We start from the raw sequence: 13,666 nt of genomic DNA on the forward strand, positions 1-13,666 counted from the left end.
GGGCCACACTTGACTGGTCGCTCTTTTCTCCACGTGCCTCCTCGCCTTCCCGCCTCCGTGCCTTTGCTCATCCTGTTCCCTCTGCCTGCTTGCCTTTCCCTCTCTAGCAGTCTCCACGTGCCCAAATCCTTTCTGCCTCTCAAGGCCCAGCTCAGACCTCCCCTGCTTCTTTATCTGTTCCTCTCCATTGGCACTTAAGCCTTTTATATTGTGTCCTAGGTGTCTTGATTCCCCACTGGGCTGCGGGCTCCTTTAGGGCAAAGTTCACATCACAGCCCCTGTTTTGTTAGATGTTTGCCGAGTGGGTGAATGGTGGCTGCTCTCTTCATGGTGGGATCGGGAGCCATGGGGGGCGGGGCCCGTTTCACATCTGTGAACTGTGGTGCCTGGCACAGGGCAGGCCCCCCCCGCAACAGGAATAACAAGTCTTATGCCCCAGTGCTTTGTGTACATTCTTTCCCTCATCCTCACAAGGACCCATGAAGTGCTGTGGTTCAACTGTGGTTCCCCCGTAGCATGAAGCAGAGTGAACACCTCGTCCAGGTCACACAGTTAGAAATAAGATTTGGACACAGGTCTGGCTGCCTCCAAAATGCCTGCATTTGATCAGCTTATTCTACCACTTCCCCTGACTCATGAGTAATACTGATCCCTTGGCCCACTCTTATTAACTGCCCCACTGGCCACGGGCAATCTTATATTGTTATTTGAGTGTATTTTCTTCCCCACTGGACTGTAAGTTCTTAAGCAGTTAGAGTCTTGCTGGAGATACCCTTTGGACTTAGCACATAGAAGGTGCTTGAAAGTGTATGTTTATTAACCTACTCCAATAAAATACACAACTAGATGTACAGTGTGATGGATTTTTACCTCTGTAAATACCCGTGTAAACCGCTGTCCAGATCAAGCTGTGGAACATTCCCAGCCTCTCCCTGGGGGCTCCCTGGAGCCTCCTCCATCCAGGTCATGAACCTCTGAGGTAACCACTGTTCACACCTCATCACTTCTGACTGTTTTTGACCTTTTTGCAAATAGAGTCTCATATGGGAAAACCTGTAGTGAGAGTCACCCAGGTTGTGTAGAGCAGTCCTTGCTCACTGTGCCACGGAAGTTCACACTGTTTAAATATACAGTTGACCCTTGAGCAGCATGGCTTTGAACTGTGTGGGTCCACTTATACATGGCTTTTTTTTCAATAAATACATACTGTGCTACATGATCCACGGTTGGTTGAATCCGAGGATGTGGAACCGTGGATACAAAGGGCTGACTATAAGTTATATGTGGATTTTTGAGGGTCGGCGCCCCTGACCCATTGTTGTTCAAGGTTCAGCTATCACTATTCATTCTGAGGATAGGCATTTGGGTTGTGTCCAGGCTTTTTCTGTTATAAACAGGCCTGCAGTGAAGTTTCTTGTTCTTGTCTGTGTGGCACACATGGACTCCTGTGGGCTGTGCACCTGGGGTGGAACGCTGACATGCCATCCACGTTGGCATGGATGAAGTTCAGGCTAGGATTTCTCACCGGGCTGGAGCTGGGCTGCTTTTTTTAAGTTTTATTTTATTTATTTATTTATACAGCAGGTTCTTATTAGTTATCTATTTTATACGCATCAGTGTATACATGTCAGTCCCAATCTCCCAATTCATCCCACCACCCCCACCACCCCGCCACTTCCCACCTTGGTGTCCATATGTTTGTTCTCTACGTCTGTGTCTCTATTTCTGCCCTTGGAGCTGGGCTTCTTGTCAGAGGGGTCCCAGGGGTCAGGGCAGGTTCAGGGATCTCAGTTTAGACAGCCTGCACCCAAGGGCTAGCGGGACTGTTGAGGGTTCCACATCCCAAGGGGACCCGTTTGCTTAGGGCTGGGTGGGGTTTAGCTGGATGAAAAGGTGGTCTCATTAGAGGGACACAGAGTCTAGCTAGAGAGACCGAGCACTGGCCCATCCGTTCTCAGTTTGAGAGAAAACCGTAAAGATCAAAATTTGGCCTGGTATGTGTTGAAAAAAAAAAAAAAAGACTTAATTACAAGGCTGAATTAAGTAAGTGTTTGCTGAAGGATTTTGGATTACTTTGTTGTTCTCTTTTATTTCTGCACCTACCCCCTGCCCCCAACACCACGTGAAGGACAGATACATGATTGGATGGTTTTTCTTTCCTGTTGAGAGATTCGTGGGAACTTGACCCCAGGAGAACAGGAACAGATGTGGAACCACTAGCGTGGCCTCAGCTTGTCCGTGTTGATCAAAGGGGCGTGGAACTGAGAGATGGGACCCTGCCCCCTCGTGAGGGCATGTGATCCTTTTTCCAGAGGCTAACCAGGCAGCACCGCCCAGCCCATGGCTGCGCTTTCCCTCTAATCTCTGGAGAAGGGCCAGGCTGTGGGTTGCTGACCTGCTCTAATGTGGGTCAGCCTCCCCCAAAAGATAGCCACCCAGAAGTCCACAGAACAAACAGCCCCCAGAGACCGGAGGGCCCGTCATCCCCAGGCAACTGAAGTGAGCAGTGGCCAGTTCAGATTAACCGTGCTCAGGTCAAGTGCTGCCTGGTGAGCTCTGCGAAGGTGGAGATTCCTCCGTGTATCTTAAATAAAAGAACCGAAACCCCTCCCAGGCTGCGTTCGTATTCCGTATTCTGGAGATGTGCGTGCGAGCGTGTTGCCAGCCCAGCTTGGCCCGTGGGTGTGTAGCAACTGCCCGAGCGAGCACTTCATGGGTACAGCTCAAGAGGCTTTGGATCTGAAAGTGATGAATGAAACTATGACCTCAGAAGATTTAAAAAAGAGCCAAGTACCAGAGACAGGACTGGCCCGGGTCTCAGAGGCCGTTGGGAGTGTGCTCTCTTGGCCTGGCTGAAGGATGCAATGATTGAAACGGAGTGAGTCATCACAGGGAACATCGTATGGTGCCAGGCCCTGTTCGCAGTCCTTTCCTTATAGTGACTTGTTTCGGTGCCGGGCCCTGTTCGCAGTGCTTTCCTTATAGTGACTTGTTTCGGTGCCGGGTCCTGTTCGCAGTGCTTCCTTATAGTGACTTGTTTCTTCCCTACAGCTCCCTCGGAGCTAAGTGTGGCTACAGCCCATTGTACCGCTGAGGAAGCTGCAGCAGGGAGAGGTTGTATAACTTGCCTGCAGACGCAGAGCGAGTAAGTGACGGAGCTGGAAGCCAAGTCCAGGTGTCTGACTCCAGAGCCCACGGCTCTTCAACAGCCCTTGGATATCTGGGCCCCTGACAGGACGGCACGGGCAGCGTGAGGAGCCGTTTACCAGGATTCCGTGGACTTTAGCCCTCCAGGCCTCTGTTTCCTCATCTGTAAACTGGGTGTATTAGTTTCCTACTGCTGCTGGTAACAAACTGCCGGAAACTTAGTGACTTAAAATGCAAACTTATTATCTTCTGGTTTTGAGGCCAGAGTCTAAAATGTATTTCACGGGGCTAAAACCAAGGCGCTGGCAGGGCCGTGTTCCTTCCGGAGGCTCAAGGGGAGAATCTGTTTCCTTGCCTTTTCCAGCTTCTAGAGGCCACATGCATTCTTTGGCTCTCAGGGCCCTTCCTCCAGCTTCAGAGCCTCTCTTTCCCACTCCTGTAAGAACCCTTGTGATAATATCTGGCCTACTCAGATAATCTGGGATAATCTCTTTATCTCAAGATCCTTTACTTAATCACACCTGCAAGGTCCCTTTGGCCATTTAAGGTAAAATATTCACAGGTTCAGGGGTTTAGGATGTGCACATCTTCGGGAGGCCATTATTCAGCCTTCCAGGCAGGAAATCCGTGGGAGACACGAAACAGCAAGGTGTCTGCCAAGCATGAAGCGAAATGGTCGAATAAGATCTGGGTGAGATGGTGAGATTCTCCGAAATACCTAAATTCCAAGGCAGGTGTCTGAGTCTAGTGACTACACAGAGCTCTGTAGCTTTTCTGGAAAAGGTGGGTGTCTTCAGAAAGGGAGTCAGCCAGAGACGTCCTTCCCAGAGAAGGACGGGGTGGGGCTTGTGTTAGGGGAAGTGAGCGTTTGCATCACTCTGAGTTGTTTGCTAAGGCGTGGCTTGGTTCATCAGGGCTCGCCAGGGCCTGGTTGAATTTTACTCGAGACCCCTCACTTCCCTGTACTTCGATCCTGTGCTCTCAAGTGCCCTTCTGGCAGCTAATACGAGGTGGACAGGACATTCATAAACTGGCACTCCTCCCTTTTCTTGGGAGCTGGGTCTGCCCGACCCTGTTCCCTCGATCCCCTGAAGCCTGGCTTTCTGCACCCACAAGGTGCACTCTGTCCAACCTTGCAGCCTGGTGCTCCCCAAGGCCCTCTCCGGGGACCTTGATACCCCTGCTAGGATGTTCTGACTGCAATAAGACCTACTCCACACGGCTGTCAGGAGCGCTTTGTCAACTGTAGAGTGCCACAGGCCTGCTCTGGGTACACCCCTGGCCGAGTGTCTGTCAACATATCCCCAAAGCAGTCATTCAGCAAGTACTTTTTCATCACAGTACTTGGTCCCTGCCCTCATGGAGCCCCACTCACAGGATGTTAAGGGAACAAATCTAATCACAATCATGGTAAAGACCAGGGAAGACATGCCACGTGCAAACTGTAATAGGCCGTAGAAGGGGATAGCTACAAAGGCAGGTGGGAATAAAGATCTGGGGGTGTGAGGGGGGAGCAGGATAACATGCCATTCCCGGGACTTGGTACAAGGATGGTGGAGGGTGTCAAGGAGTTTTAGAGTTGGAAGGAACTGCAAAGCCCAAACATTCATTCGGTTGCCCCCTTATCCAGCCAAAGCCTGTTGAGTGCTAACCATATCCAGGCTCTGAGGTAGGTGCCGGGGATCAGAGCTACACATAAGACATGACCTCTGACCTCCACAAGCTTGCAGGCTGGTTGGGGAGAAGACAGGGATGAGCGATCACCCTTCAGAGGTTCCTTGATCAGTGTTCCTGCCGGGAGACTTCTAGCCCTGTTTGATCGGGAGCTTCCTTATTCTGGCAGAACATTGCTAGATTGCGCCAGCTGGTAAAAATGTGTCTATCTTGGCAGGTCCTCACCTTCCTGTTGCTCGCACCAGGTGGACTGGGCTGTGTCCTGATGGAGGCACGTAGGACAAGTTCTTTGCCCTCATTGGTGTGGCTCTCCACGATGGAAGATGTGTGTGAGATGGTGTGACTCAGCCTCCATCCTTTGCCCTCACCCAGCCCATCCCTCCCTCCAGCCAAATGTCCAGGTCCTTAGCTGAGCTCTGGATGGTGGGGAGGGGACCAGGTGACGGAGAGCCGGCAGCGTGCAGCACGTGGCTTAATGCCGGACATTCATCAGTCGTCTGATTGATTCTTCTCTTCCAGGTCCCTGCTGTGTGTCTGGCACTGTGCCAGGCCTACAGAGCGATGACTCAGGTGTGGGGAGACGGGAACACTGTCAGAACAAACCTCACGGAGCAAGCACGGTGCGGCTGGGCGGGAGTGAGTGGGCCGGCCCTCGGTGAGGCCGTGACGTTGAGGATGACCTGTGAGTGAAAGTTGTCACCTGCCACGAGGACCAGGGCAGAGGGGAGGGTGCGTTGGCACAGGGGCCAGAGCTACGTGTGGAGGGACCCGGTATTGCCAGCACTTAGGGAGGGAGGCTGGGACCCAGCTGGCAGGACCCTGGGCTCTGCAGAGGAGTCAGGACTGCATCCCACCTTCAGAGCCTCACATGTTCTCAAAGGATTTCAGGTCAGGAGGCGGGATGGGGTCATGTTTGAAAATAAGTGAAAAAATAAACCACACTGGATTCCTGCTTCCTTGAGCATCAACCTCCCCGGAGCTCTGGAGGATGGTCCACGCCCAAGTCCCTTCTCCACCTTTCTGGAATCCAGAGCGCTCGAAATCCCAGAGGTTCTTCCTAAGTCTGCAGCAAGCTAATTTCGTGGCAAAAATCTGACCTGAATTGATGCGAGACTAATTAGGGTCTTTAAAAATATCTCACCTTTCTCTGTGGAAGTACTGTGTGTTTGATTTCGGGGTGCCGCCCAGACCCCTCTGGGGGTGTTACTGCCTGAGCACCACATACAGCACCGTAATCCTTCCTAAAGTCTGAAAAGCTCTGAATTCCTAAACTCATTTGGCCCAAGGGCCCTGGTTATAGCACGATGCACCCAGGAAACAAATTCAGAGACATCCAGTCCCGGCAGGGTGGTGGCGCCAAGATTCCAGCTCAGTTTCCCCGACTCAAAGCCTAGGACTGCAAGGGAGTCGGGTGAGTGAGGGCCTGGGTGTGGAGCCACCTTGCCAGTAGGTGGGCCACTGGGAGAGAGAGGCAGGACCGGGCCTTGACTGGGCTTTTGGTCTGATTCAGCCTGGGACTGAGGGCGGCGGGAGGGCAGAGGCAGAGACATTGCAGAGAAAGTTAAGAGCCATGTCATCGTCTGGCTTTTCCCACTGCTTACAGCACCACTCTTTAGACCTTCTCTACCCACACATCCCTATCAGTAGAAGAACTTTGGGGGCATGCACCCCCAATATATGGATAGTGATGAAGTTATTCTATACTTGTATTACGTTAGTTATACTTTGTAAATCATAAAACCTCCAAAAACAGAAATCAAAGGATGAGTTAAAGATGTAATAATTTTTAAAAATTAAAAAAAAAAAGTTTTGTTGGTGGTACAAAAGCCTTTTGACTTCATGTACTTATTTTTGGAAACTGTCCTCTGATGCTCTGGGAAAGAGCCGTTTGTTTAGATACTTGGTTTTAATGGCCACCGTCCCTGCAAAAGATCCCTGCCCAGGACATGTAGCTGCACACAGAGGAAATGCATCATTGGCTTTTTTTCTAAATCGGGTTACTCATTTTTCCATCCCATCCACTGTGTACGCAGAGGATTTGTTGAAATTTGGCTAGTACATTTCCATCGTCCCTGATGCCAATCAGATGTTCTTGTGAACTAAATGGAAGGTATTTTAAAGTTCTCAACACATGAGTCCAAAACCCACTCAAATGCTTTGGAAATTTTTAAACAGATTAGAAAATTCTGTTACGTAGGCTTTTAGGAGCTCAGATATGAGCGTTTTTTGTAAGTTACAGACATACTGTTTTTGGTGATAAAATCCTACAACAGGAGAAGCATTTTCACATATACTTTTCCAGAAAGCTCTGCCCTAACTGAGGTTTCTTTCGAAGAGCAGTTCCTTTCTCATTCATTGTGATAACATGCCTTTCCTGTGAAGGGACATATTAAATATGCCTTAAGATGTTTTTGAAACATCCCTGGGAAGCATCTTTCTGATAACCAGTGGTCATAGGAAAAAATGGGGAATTGGAACTTTTTTTTTTTTTGGTAAAAGAAAGATGTGTTGGGCTTTCCTGGTGGCGCAGTGGTTGAGAGTCCGCCTGCCAATGCAGGGGACACGGGTTCGTGCCCCGGTCCGGGAAGATCCCACGTGCCACGGAGCGGCTGGGCCCGTGAGCCATGGCCGCGGAGCCTGCGCGTCCGGAGCCTGTGCTCTGCAACAGGAGAGGCCGCGGCAGTGAGAGGCCCGCGTACTGCAAAAAAAAAACAACAAAAAAAGATGTGTTGAGCTCCGTTGTTAGGTTTGACAAATCTTTCTGATTGCATTTCTACAAGATAACCAGTAAATCTCTGATACAATTTCCTGAGTGACTGCCCATCTCTTTACAAATTTGGTGGAAAATTCTACTGTTCTACAGTCTAAAGCTTTTTATTATGGAAAATTTCTAACACAAGTAGAGTGCATAATATTGATAGAATGCATTTCTACCCGTCAGTCACTCAGCTGCAACAGTTAGCAACATCTGGCAGTCTTGTTGCATCTGTCCCTCTCCCCCTTTTCAAAGAGCAAAAGCCCAGATGTCATGTTCTTTTTTGCCCTTAAGTAGTTCATTGTACAGCTCTTCTTAATAAGAACCCTTTAAAAACTTTTAAATTTGGAAATAATTATAGGCTCACAGGAAGTGGCAAAAATAGTATGTAGAGTCCCATGTACCTTTTTTCCCCCCAATGGTGACATCTCAAATTACTGTAGGACGGTATCAAAACCAGGACATGGACATCAGTACAGTACTGTTAACTAGACGAGAGACCTTATTCCGTTTTCACTGTTCTTATGTGTGTGTAGTTCTATGCAGTTTTGTCTCCTGTAGACCCCTGTAGCCACCACCACTATCAAGATACAAAGTATCTCACCGCCTGGAGGGAACTCCCTGTGTTATCCTCTGGGTATCTGTGCGCCCACTTTCCTTGCTGCCTCCGCCAACCACTAATCTGTTCTCCGTCTTTATAGATGTGTCATCTTGAGAATGTTATATAAACGGAATCGGGCAGTATGTGATCTTTTGAGATTGGCTATTTTCACTAAACATAGTGCCCTGAGATCTGTTTGGACTGTTGCCTGTGTCAATAGTTTGTTCCTTTTTGTTGCTGGGTAGTATTCCATGGTCTGGATAGAGCAGAGTTTAACCTTTCACCCGTTGAAGGACGTTTGGACTGTTTCCATGTTTTGAGGATTACAAACACAGCTGCTGTGAACATTTGTGTATACGTTTTTGGGTGAATGTACAATCATATCTCTAGGATAAGTGTCTAAAAGTAATTACTGGGTTGTATGGTAGGTGCATGTTAGTTTTACAAGAAACTGCTAAACTCTCTTCCAGAGCCGCTCAGCCATTTTATACTCCCACCAGGAACGTATGTGAGAGCCAGTTTCTCTGCATCCTCACCAGCATTTGATGTCACTATTTCGTATTTATATGTGGGTAGTGATATCTCATTGTGGTTTTAGTTTGCATTTCCCTAATTGCTAACGTTGAACAGCTATTTATGTGTTGGCCACGATCCTTCTTGAGTGAAATGTCTGTTCATGTCTTTTGCGCATTTTCTGATTGGATTGTTTGGGGTTTTTTTGGTTTGTTTTTTTTTTTTTTTACTGTTGAGCTTTGAGCATGCTTCCTATACTCTGTATTCTAGGTGCTGGTGTGTTGGGTATGTGGCTGGAAGATATTTTCTTCCACTGTGTGGCTTGTCTTTTCATCCTCTTCACAGAGCCACAGCATGAAAGTTGTTACTTTTAGTGAAGTCCAGTCAATTTTTCCTTTTACAGGGTCATGCTTTTGGTGTCAAGTCTAAGAACACTTCGCCTAGCCCTAGGTTTCAAAGATTTTTCTCCTGTGTCTTCTAAAAGTTCTGTAGTCTTACACTTTACATTTAAATCCATGATGCGTTTTGAATTAATTTTTGTATATGGTATAGGGTTTAGGTTAAGGTTCTTTTTCTTTTTTGCTTCTGGATATCCAATTGTTCCTGCACTATTTATTAAAAAGATTATTCTTCCTCCATTGATAAGGACTTTTATTTTTACATACCCACCATGCACCTAACAAAATCGTCAAGAATTCCTGTGTGCTGTGTATTTCAAAGAGGTCTTCTTTTAATCATTGGTTTGTTCGCATCAGGACCCAACAAGGTCTAGTAGACATTGCATTTAGTTGTAATGTCTCCTTGGCTTTGTTCTATAACAGCCCCTCAGCCACCTTTGTTTATAAGCCCCTAATTCCCGGGAGAAACCAGGTCATTTGTTCTATAGACCGTCCCATGGTCTGGCTTTGGCTGCTACTTCCTGGTGGTATCATCTGTTTTGCTGCTCTCTATTTCCTGGATACTGGTGGTTAGTTCTAGCGACTTGTTTTGATTCCAGTTCACTTTTGGGGTGAGGTCCTTCCTAGGTGGTGCTGTGTGCTGCCTGTGCACCTCACTAGGGGGCTTCTGGCTGCCCCTCTTTAGTGATGTTGACCTTGACTGTGGGTTTGGAGGGTGCTGCCTGTTCCATCCCTTATCAAGTTGCCCATCAGCCTCTCACTTAGTGGTTTCATCATCCACTGATGATCTGTATCTTTGCCCATTATTTGTGTTAGGAGTTGCAAAATGGTCATTTTTTTGGTCGCATTCTGTCTCCATTTACTAATGGGCTTGTGTAAAGCGGAACACTCCCCCGACAATGACGTCGTTACCCTCAAATATTACAGATGCAGCAGCTGAAGCTCTGAGAGATGAAGTCAAGCCAGCAGGCGGTGGAGTCCGGCAGGAACTCGGCTTGGTGACTTCACAGCTGGAGCTCGGTTTCGCTCCATAGAGACTCTGCCCCAAAGTCCCTGCCCCTTCAAAGCCTGCCCCACCCCTCTCCCCAGCCTTGGCCAAGGCAGTTGGTGCTTCCTCGGGGCTCCCTGGGTGCTCGGCACTCACCCTTGTGCAGTGCGGTGGGGTAAGTAAGGCCTCTGGGTACCCCTGTTGCATCGAGCAGGCGTGTAGAGGAGCCGTGAGTCCTTGAGGCCGAGGCCGGGTCTTCCATGGCCAGCACAGCACCCAGAGGCCTCCGGCTGTGTTTGTTGGAAAGTTGACTCCAGTGTGTCCCCTCAGGCTCTCTGCCTGACCCTGGCAGAATTTTAACGTTCAGTCGATTAAGAAAATACAGGGGACCTGCCAGAGCATCTGGGGTTCTGAGCTGCATCCGTGTATCCCCCCCTCTGGCATGTGTGTGCCGCGTTGAAGAAAGGCAGCTGGGGGGGTGGGGGAGGCTTTTCCCCGGGGAGCAAACTCCCACTTCTCCCAGGTCCGGGGCTCCACCGGGCCAGTGTCCTGCTCACCTGTGGGACCCAGGCAGGCAGAGGTCCTTTCCAGGTAGGTGCCCGTCCCGAGTGTGAAAGGATGGGACCCCAGTGTACATCCTCTGCCACCAGCACCCACAGTCTGTGAAGTTTGCGGGGTCTAGTGCCGTGAGCTGCCTGGGGTGCTGGGAACAGGGTGAGCTCTGGGAGGCAGCCTTCCAGGAGCTGCCTTCACCTGCCTCTCTGGGTGCCGGGGACCCTGCGTCTGTAAGTCAGAGCATTGTCTGAAGTATTTTGAGGGGTTATTATGAAAACCCTCAAGTCATTTGGTGCTACTCCGGGAAGCTGTAAAACCCAGTTTCACATCATTTTTCTCATCTCTAAGATGTAGATAGTGTTACTTACTTCAGAATTGCTGTGAGAGAAAGCATGAGATCATGTTGGGGAAGATGGTTTGCAAACAGCGAGGGCCGCCCGAGAGCGAAGTAAATGGTTTGTATATCACAGGGCCCCCAGTACGAAACGTGGCCAGCGTGGGTCGGGCCGCCAGAGTGCTCGCTCAGGTTGTGGCTTCCCCTCCTGGGAAGTACCTCCCTCCCCTTCCTGCAAGAAGAAGTCAGGGCCCTGGTGAGACGGCCGTGACCCCTGTCCTGGAAGGGGGCTCTGGAGCCCGAGGGCAGCTCATCCACGGCCCGGGTTGGTAGACAGTAGGCACCTAAAACGTGTTATAGGACCTGGGTTTAAGTCCAGCATCTAATTTGGGGGCAAGTCACCTGCCCTCTCTTGAGTGGACTTCTTGGGAACCAGATGACCTACATAAGGAGGGCACTTGAGTGTGAGGAAGCAGAGTCCCAGCAAGAAATGGGGCGGAGCCTTCATCAGCTCCCACAAGCTACATAGATGCCCTGGAGGGTTACCTGTGGTGCGGGTTAGGGTGGGGTCAGAGCTCAGCCGTCTCCCCTCTGGGGAGTCTGTACAGGGCCTTCTCAACGCTGCCGTTAGTAGAGGACAAAACAGCCTTTGACACACCCGGCCCTTGCTCAGAAGGAGAAGATTGGGGAGTATTTGTACTTCCTGAAGCCCCCCCTCCCATTTCCTTGTGTTTGTTCATTTAATTTGGGATGACAGACAAAGATGATGATTTACAACCCAAATCTTCTTTTTCTGGAAATATTTCTGGCACTGCTTTTCAGTTTTGCAACCATACTTACAGGAGCTATTCTTAGACTTGTCACTGTGTCTCTTTTTCAAAGCACCACCAGTCTTTATATAGGCACCTTCTCCAGTTTTGAGTTTCTTTATATAGATGACGTCTCCAGTTTTGAGTTTTTAATCTCGATTCTTCTCTTGGTTGGTGTGTTAGAGATCATTTATTTTTATAGGAAAATAGCAATATAGAGGGCTCTCCTGGGGTAATAACTTACAGCTAAGAGCAGACATGGCTCAGATGGAGGCAGAAGGGTGGGGAGATGGTGGGCAAAGAACCTCTTCTTCATTGCGGGGTCATGGTGCACCCCAGGAAGGCCCAGGGAAACCTCCCGTTGGTGTCAGAATGTTTTGGCTGAGAATATCAGCTCAGACTGGGAAGGCACTGGGAGAGGTCATCTGGGCTGACCTCGGGGTTCAGGCTGAGATGGTTGGGTTTGGGGGTTTGGCCATTTTCTGGGTCAGGCAGTGGGGACCCTCTGGGCCCAGTGAGCCCGTGCAGACACATGGCTGGTTGGGGTGGAGCTGAGACGTGAGCCCCGGCCAGGACTCTTTCAACTCTCACCTTGGCATCTGTTTGCATCAGTGGTTGGTTGGTCCCCTGGCCCATTGCAGGTTAGTCTTCCAGGGCCTCTGTTGCCAGGAGGCTCCGTGGCCCCAGGACGGCGTGCCTAACCTGTCAACAGGTGGCAGCACTGAAAGGCACTTCCGTCAGGTCCGTGGGTCTCGGAAGCTCGCGGACGCAGGAGTGGCCAGCCCTCCCAAGAGCAGTTCCGGGTGGTTCTGACAGAATGGCTTTGCTCTTTGAGAGCGGTTCTAGCCCCTGGCCAGCATTGGTCCCTGTTTGTAAACTTGCCAGGAGATCCCTAACAGCAGCTCTTCCCGTAATATCTGGGTTACCATCCAGCGTGAAACCATTAACTTGTTGCCACCAGGAAGTGCGGGGCTGACATGACAGCCCACCTGGGGTAACTGCCTGGGACCCTGGAGTGCCATCCTGTGTCCCGCCCACTCCCATCTCTCCCACCCAGAATCTTCCTTTAGGCCGGCTTCCTCAACTCTGTTCTTTGCTTCTCTCTGAAGTACCTCAAATTCCTTTTGGAATAAGTTGTGAAAATCAATAGATAATAAAATAAATGTTACAAATGGCCTTGGCGCTCAGCTTGGTGCTGGGGGCTTAAAGATGGAAAAGTGGTCTTGCCTCAAAGAGTAGGCAGACTTAGGAGCATAAACGCGAGCAAATGACAGAACTGCGTGTTACGTAGAACAACAGAGGCGGGTGAAATGCGTGGAAGTACCTGACTGGGGAAGGTGAACAGGACAGGGTTTTAGGAAGAGTGATACATGAGCTAAATTAAAAGGTGAGCAGTTTGTTGGTGGGGAAGGGCCGCAAAGTCTCCAGAACGGCACAGCTGGTTGGTGAGGAGTGGATGTTAGCCATTAGGGAAACTGGGGAGAAATGGCAAAGAAAAGACACATACCCGTAGAGGGGATGCCTCAGTGCTAAAGTGATCTTGCTAGACCTGGAGGTGTAAAGATGGGCGGAGCCAGCAGGTAATTACTGAGCACCTGCCGTGTGCCCACCCTGTTCCAAGTGCCAGAGATGCGGCCGTGAGCAGAGTGGGGCCCCTGCCCTCAGGGAGCTTGTGTCTCCTGCAGGAGGTGGTTAACGAACATGTGCGTAAGGTACAGTTTGTCAGATGGAGTCGGATGGTAGTGAGTGCTCTGGAGGGAAATCGAGCAAAGCAAAGTGGTCAGGAGCGCCTGGGGTGAGGGAGGGCTTGCCACATTTGAGCAGGTGGTCAGGGCAGAGGCCTAAAGGAAGTGTGGGAGCGAGTTGTGTGGCTGGGCAGAGACAGCCAGTGC

Source organism: Phocoena phocoena, chromosome 11 (genome assembly GCF_963924675.1).
Source record: "Phocoena phocoena chromosome 11, mPhoPho1.1, whole genome shotgun sequence".
Classification (NCBI taxonomy): Eukaryota; Metazoa; Chordata; class Mammalia; order Artiodactyla; family Phocoenidae; genus Phocoena; species Phocoena phocoena.